We start from the raw sequence: 8,097 nt of genomic DNA on the forward strand, positions 1-8,097 counted from the left end.
CTGCCTTTTGAAATCTTCTATTCAACTCTTTAGTATCTTGAATTCTTCCTTCTGCTTTGGATTCTCTGCGCTCTAGTGCAATTTTCAGAGTCTCTTCCGACATCCATTTTGGTCTTTTCTTACTCTTCTGTCTTTGCAATGACCGTTTGTACTCTTCCTGGATGTTACCCTTCATATCCTCCCACACCTCATCTGGTCTTCGTTCGTTAGTGTTCAGGGCCTCAAACCTGTTCCTGAGATGGTTATGAAATCCAGGTGAGATAGATTTAAAGTCATAGTTTGGTTCCCATGGATTCGATTTAATCTTCCTCAGCTTCAGCTTGAACTTGCATATGAGTAGTTGGTGGTCTATTCCACAATCAGCTCCTGCCCTAGTTTTTAAAGCTGATATTGAGCTTCTCCAATAGTTTTTTCCACAGATGTAATAGATCTGATTCATATGCATACCATCAGGTGAAATCCATGTATATAACCTGCCTTTAGGTCTCTTAAAAAGATGTATTTGCTATGAACAAGTCATTGTGCAAAATTCAATCATTCTATCTCCAGCTCCGTTTCTGTCACCGAGTCCATGTTTTCCAACTACTGAAACTTCTTCTCTTTTCCCAACTTTTTCATTCCAGTCACCCATTATTACTAATGCATCTTGATTGCATGTTTGATCAATCTCCAAGTGTAAAAATTGGTAAAAATCTATTTCCTTTTCCTTGGCTCAGGTTGTTGGTGAATGTATCTGAATGATAGTGATATTCACTGAACTTCCTTGTATGCGTATGGATATTATCCTGTCACTCACAATATTGTACTTCAAGATGGATCTACAAATGACTTTCTTAACTATGAAAGCAACTCCATTTTTCCTCACCTTTTCATCTCCAGAATAATATATCGTATGATCATCTGACTCAAAATGCCCCATGCCAGTCCATCTTATCTCACCAAATGCCCAGTATGTCAATATTTACGGGTTCCATTTCTTCCTTGACAATATCTAATTTTCCCACATTCATGGTTCTCACATTCCATGTCCCAATCACTAATGTCTGCTTACAACTATTCTTCTTCCTCTGTATTTTCATACTTGAAAGCTCCACCTCAAGTTTTCGGTTATCTACATGTGTTGTGTTGTGTTGTACATAGAGTTTTTAGAGGCCTGCTATTTCAGAAGTGGATGGCCAATCCTTCTTCCTAGTCTGTCTTAATATGAATGTTCAGATTTAGCAAAGTATCAGAACGACCAGTGCTTTACAGAAAAAGTGAAAAATATATCCCTTATTGTGGAGTAAACCATTAGTATCAGTGTTGTCCCTGCCTTTGGCACATGTGTCTTTACCCACTTATTTCCCTGAGGCACCTAATAAAAACAACAACAAAGTCTAAACTAGAAAGCTCTTCCTCGAGCTTTCCCTGCTTATATGAAAGCATATCCTGTGATGTAGATTGCCTTGAAGTCCGGTTAGCTTTTACAGGTGGGAGGGGGAAAAAAGATAAAATGTACTTCTGACCAAATAAATTGTCCTTTGAATCTTCTTCCCTAATCTATCTACTGCTGATTACTTCAGAGAGTCTACAAGTAGGTACTGTTTTCTTTCTGTCCTAGTGTTTAACTGCATTCAGTGAAAAAGATAAGAAGAACATTTTAACTCCATCCTATAGAACTAGCAGTGGATGTTGTCAAGTGCCATAGAATCATCTCCAATTCACTGAGGCACTATGCCCAACAGATCAAATGCCCATTGGACCCTGTACCATGTTGCCTATTTCTACTCTACTTATGCACATTGCTGCAATCACAGTGTCTATCTATCTCATTCACATCTTTCTTCTTTCGATGATCCTCTACTTTTCCTTCTTGAGGGTTTTAAGTCTCCTTATAACATGCCAGTGAGGGAGCTCTTGAGGCTTAGTGGCTTGCAATTTGAACCCATGACAGAAAGATGAGCAATCTCCTCCCATGCAATAAAACTGCCTCTGAAAGCCCCCTAGAGGTTCAACTATGTCTTGATTCCACTAATGGTGCACAACAATAACAACAAAAATAGCAGTGTATGCAAGACAAAAGTATGTGAGACAAAGTTTCCCCATCCTTGACTTTAAGGAGCATACTCGTTGCACTTCAAGACAAAATAATTTGTTCTTTTCACAGTACATGTTATGTTCAATATTCTTTGCCAACACCATCACTCAAAGGCATCAATTCTTCTATTTGTGATCTTTCTACAGATTTTTCAACTTTTACATGCATAGGAAGTTATATAATGGAATGGACCAGGTATACCATAGCCTTTAAAATATTATCCTATGTCTTTGTCACTTTAAAGCAGTTCTTGGCAGCATATTTATCCAGTGCAATATGGTTTTCCCTTTTATTTACTTTATTAATGAAAGCTTATAAAACAAGTGGGTTTTCATGTATATAAATTTTGTTTTAAAACATTGTAAACATTCTTTTTTCTAAATATACCTTGATATATTTTCCAATATATTATGAACTGTGAAAAGAACATTGTATTTCATTTATTCATCTACACATATTTTATATTTAACATTGTAATTACAACACCACTGTATTATTCATACATATTTTACTTTATACAATTAATTATTACGAATTGATTTTTTTTTTACTGCTGTTTCCATGGATGCTGATAATGGATCCACGTAAAGTGAAATCCTTTTCTACATTTAACATGATTTTTTCTCTCTCCTTGGTTCAGTTGTGTTTTTCTTGGGTGAAGCCATAATGAAGGTTAATCCATAAGTGCTTCAAGTCTTCATTTTCTGTGAGCAAAGTTTTACCAGTTTCCTATGGTAAATTATTATGAGTCTTCCTCCAATCTTAATGCCACATTCTTTTTCATACAGTCCAGCTTCTCACACTATTTTGTCATTATAAAGATTGAATAGATACATGAAAGAATACTACCCTGATGATGAACATATTTCCTTATTTTAAATCATGTAATATCTCCTTATTATTGCTGAACTGCTGCTTCCTTGCACATGTATAGGTTCTACACAAGGATTATTAAGTATTCTGGAATTCTCATTGTTCTCATTGTAATGACTTGCTATGATCTGCACAGTCAAATGCTTTTTCACAGTCAATATAACACAAGTAAATACCTCCCCCCCCACGCCCCCCGGTAATCTCTGTTTTCAGTCAAGATCCATATAAAAACAGCTGGAACTGGAAAGCTTTCATTATATTGGAGGTTTATGAATATTAAACTGAAGAGACTTTACAATGATAAATGTTGTGGAAGATTCTGGGTGCTTCAATTGGATGGTGATATTAATGGGATGATGAGGATCAAAGTTTAACAGTCTCTTTACTGCATCACTAAGCACAACTCAAACAGTAATTTTCACATATGTAACAAACTCATAATCCTCCTCATTTTGCCTTTTCCCATCCCAATATAAAAGGTTAGGATTCCTCTACAACTCATCCATTCCATATGGCTTATAAACATTGGTATAGCAGAACTTCAAATGAGCCTCATGAAATTTTACCTCCATTGCCCTCCCTATTTAAACCAGCCAACTTTTGTTAATGTTATCATTTTCATGTGACATCTGTAGTTAACTGAAAACAAACTTTAAGAAAAAAGTAAAACCAAAACATAACAAACCCTTTTTGAGTTGTTTCTGACTCAGAGCAACCCTATGGGACAAACTAGAATTGACCCAGAGAGCTCTTAGCCTGTGGTCTCTATGTGTACAGACTGTCATATCTTTCTCTTGCGTGTGGATGGTAGGTTTGAAACCCTGATCTTTCAGTGAGCATCTGAGATATTAATCACTGTGTCACCAAGACTCTATATTAAATTTAAGACAAGTAATTGTTTATAACATTTCTTAGATAAGATATAAAATTCTTACTTTATAGCTTCACTTTATGCTATCTTTAACTTTTCTTTTTAGGCTGTTAGTTAACTAGATCAAGAACATAGTGAAAGGGTAAGAGTTGGGACTCAGCATTGCTCTTAGGTACCCAGAAACATGATCACATGTAATTTTCTGGAATCCTCCTTATGCTTATGTCATAACTAAATCTCCTCTAATCAGTTTAGTTGTTCAACTGAAAAGTATGTGGAATAGGGAGAGTAAAAGATTGTGTGAGAATTTAGAAAGACCAGAAACACTGGCCTTGTTGGATCTAATGTTCTCAATGTCCAGTTTAAAATATTGTTGAAAGAGATATTAGAAATAATCAGTATAATCTACAAGTTCACTGTCCTATAGGATCACTATGAGTAAAAATTGAATCCAGAGCAATAGATTTTATGTTAATAAAAGAATTAAAGGACACTAAAGTTTACACTTGGAAGGAGGAGTGGCATCCACTTCCATAACAGCGTGCCTCTGGAAACCCTATGAACTTGGAGAGAGGATGAAAGGCACCCAAGCGTTGAGGACTCCCCTTCATAGGCTAACTATGAGTCGCCTGCGACTCAACGACACTTAACCACAACAACAACAAAGTTTACACAGCTAGATGATAAAAAGACTAAGCTAAACTAGATTCTCTGACTTCCAGCCAATTGTACAATGTTTACAAAGCCATTTTACAGAACTCACCCACAGCTGGAATGGTATTCTACGGCTCACCAAGTGTAAAAGACACATTGGTTGTTCTCATCCTTTTGAAGCCTATAGCCTGAACTCAGCTCTTGTTTGTATTTTTAACTCTTTCATATGCTGATATCAATATTCAGCTTATAGGGCAGAGGAGAGTTACTGGTTTGTGTCTCTGCATTTTTGTCACCTGGCAAGACAATAGTACAAGCTTTTTGCAATTAGCATGCACTCACTTGTATCACCATAGCAACGGTAATAAGGCAAATATTCTTTGAGAGCATACCTGTGCCAGGCACCAGAATGGCCACTGGTGATAAAAGGGATAGAGCTGGTTCAACCTCTGCTTTCTATGCATTAACACCGTGGTGTGTGGTAGTTAGTCTATGGTTACTGAACTTTCCTCTCATTTAAGAAATAAATAATTGGCGATCAATCACTTTTTTCTTTTCCACTTTATTTCTCTTTTGTATCCATTATTGTTTCTAAATTTAAAATGTACATTTGGGAACAATGAGTGTCTATTTTTTTTTTCCATTTTGAAGAGCATGTGACGTCTTTTGTGAACAAGAGCCGATTGTGAAACTGACAAGTTCATAGAACTGCCCATAATTAGAAGGGTAACCACACACTTTTCTGCTTCTATCAGCACTCCTAGAAGCCTTGATTTTGAAGTGCCTCTAAGATTCTAGGATCTCATCTTCATTCCTGTTTGAATCTAAGGATAAAGAGTATGATATGTTTCTAGACCTAATTTCTTTTTGTTGTACTTTCTCACGGCCTACTCTGATCATGAGCCTATGTCCTCTGAACATTTTTCCTAGGCAATGCTGTGTTCTTGGATTCACTGCTCCCTCCCTAGCACTATTAGCAGACATTCATACTTACACAGAAGCACTTATCACCATTTGTCAATTTACTGATAAATAAAATTATATGCTAACAACTAACTGAAAAAGGAAAACTAATAAAATAGAAATCAATTGCAGCATAATTTCTTGAATAAAGATGTTGCTGTTGTTGTTATGTGCCATCGAGTCAATTGCGACCCATAACGACCCTATGTACAACAGCCCTAAACTCTGCTCTGTCCTGTGCCAATCACACTGTCTCTGACACTCCCATCCTGATTATCCCAGTCAATTAATCAATCCAACTCATAGAGGGCCTTCCCCTCCTGCGCCGTCCCTCTACCCTCCCAAGCATGATGTCATTCTCCAAGGACCAGTCTTTCCTCACAACATGTCCAAAGTATGTTAGACGGAGCCTCAGAATCCTTGCCTCCAAGGAGCCACCCGGTTTAACCCTTTCCAGAACGAATCTGTTTGTTTTCCTATCAGTCCATGGTACTCTCAGTACTCTTCTCCAGCACCACAGCTCAAAGGCATCAATTCTCCTTCTATCCTCCTTGGTCATTGTCCAACTCTCTGATGACAAGTGATTGCGAAGACCATGGCCTGCATCAAACACACCTTAGTTTCCAGGGAGATGCCATTGCTCTTCAGTTCTCTGGAGAGGTCCCTAACAGCAGACTTTCCCATGGCAATGTGCCTTTTAATTTCCTGGCTACTGGTGCCTAGAGTGTTGACTGTGGAACCAAGCAAACTAAAGCTGTGTACAATCTCAATCTCTTCACCATCCATCCTGATGTTGCCAATTGGCCCAGTGGTGAGAATCTTTGCCTTCTTGACTTTGAGCCTCAATCCATATTGTAGGCTGCAGTCCTTGACCCTCTGCAGCAGGTGCTTCAGGTCCTCTTCAGTTTCAGCAAGCAGGCTTGTGTCATCTGCATAATGCAGATTGTTGATAAATCGTCCCCCAATCTTGACCCCACATTTCCCTTCATAGAGCCCAGGCTCCCGGATAATCTGTTCTGCATATAGGTTGAGAAGGTATGGAGATAGGATGCATCCCTGGCGTACGCCCTTCCCAATTTTGAACCATGCAGTGCTCCCTTGCTCTGTTCTGATGACTGCCTCCTGGTCCAAGTATAGGTTTCACATTAGAACGATCAAGTGTTCTGGGATTCCCATTCTTCTCAGAGTCAGCCACAGTTTGTTATGATCCACACGGTCAAATGCCTTTGCATAGTCAATGAAACACAGATAGACATTCCTCTGGTATTCTCTGCCTTTCTGCTAAGATCCATCTAACATCAGCTACAATATCCCTAGTACCACGACCCCTTCTAAACCCAACCTGGATTTCTGGTAGTTCTCTGCTGATGTGCTGTTCCAATCGTGTTTGTATGATGTTCAGTAAAATCTTGCTTGCATGTGAAATCAATGAGATTGTTCTATTGTTTCCACACTCTGTTGGGTCATCTTTCTTTGGGATAGGAACAAATATAGATCTCTTCCAGTCAGTTGGCCAAGTGGTTGTTCTCCAGATTTCTTGGCACAACTTGGTGAGCACCTCCATGGCAGCATCTGTTAGCTGAAATATGTCAATTGGTGTACCATCTATTCCTGGAGCCTTAATTTTTGCCATTTCCTTCAAAGCAGCCTGAACTTCTTCTTTCATCACCGTAGGCTCTTGCTCATATGCTGTTTCATGAAATTCTTCTGTGTCTTCCAATTCTAGTTCCTTCCAATTCCTAAATAAAGATAGGAGAGTAAAATTATTAAATTGAGCCTATGTTTCAACTGCTTTTCACTTTAATTCTGCTAGACTATAAAATAAAAAATATAAACTTTAGCAGTAATAGAAGTCAATACCTAAGAGATTCATAGAACATGCAGAATACCTTGGGAATTACAAATTCAAGGCCTAGAACTCTTTTTTCAAATTTTACAAAGAAGATTTTATGAAGTATCCTTAGATACATGGGCTACTCTGTGTGCACTCTGAGCCTACCAGTCATAGTTGGTCTAAAGTCACTGGCCTATGCCTTTCTATATAAGGAGAACAGAGGTAGGAATAATGCTTTTAGAGGATGAAAATGTCAATGTACAACATCATATTAATAGTAATTATCATCAACATAATCATAAACCAACAATAACAACAGTAAGTAACATTTATTGCTGGTATTAAGCGCCTTTGAGTTGATTATGACTCATAATAACTCTGTGGACAGTGGATCAGAACTCTTCCCTATCCTGTGCCATCCTGACCATCTGATATACCTGAGCTGATGGTTATAGATACTGTGTCTATCCATCTCATTGAAGGTCTTTGCCTCTTCTCGAACACTTGACTTTACCAAGCTTGATGTCCTTTTTCAGTAACTGATCCCTCTTAACAACACGCCCAAATATGTGAGATGATGTTTCACCATCCTTGACTCCAAGGAGCATCCTGCAGCACCTTTTCCAAGTCATATTTGTTCTTGAGGCAGTCTGTGAGATATTCAGTATTCTACTCTTACACCACATCTCATAGGCTTTGATTCTCCTTCTGTTATCCTTGTTGTTGTTGTTGCTGTTATGTGACACAACTCTGCTCGCTGAAACTGAGGAGGACCTCATGCACTTACTGCAGAGGGTCAAGAACTGTAGCCTTCATATGGACTGA

This window comes from Elephantulus edwardii, unplaced genomic scaffold (genome assembly GCF_000299155.1).
Source record: "Elephantulus edwardii isolate Elephantulus edwardi_28Jun2011 unplaced genomic scaffold, EleEdw1.0 scaffold00192, whole genome shotgun sequence".
NCBI classification, from domain to species: Eukaryota; Metazoa; Chordata; class Mammalia; order Macroscelidea; family Macroscelididae; genus Elephantulus; species Elephantulus edwardii.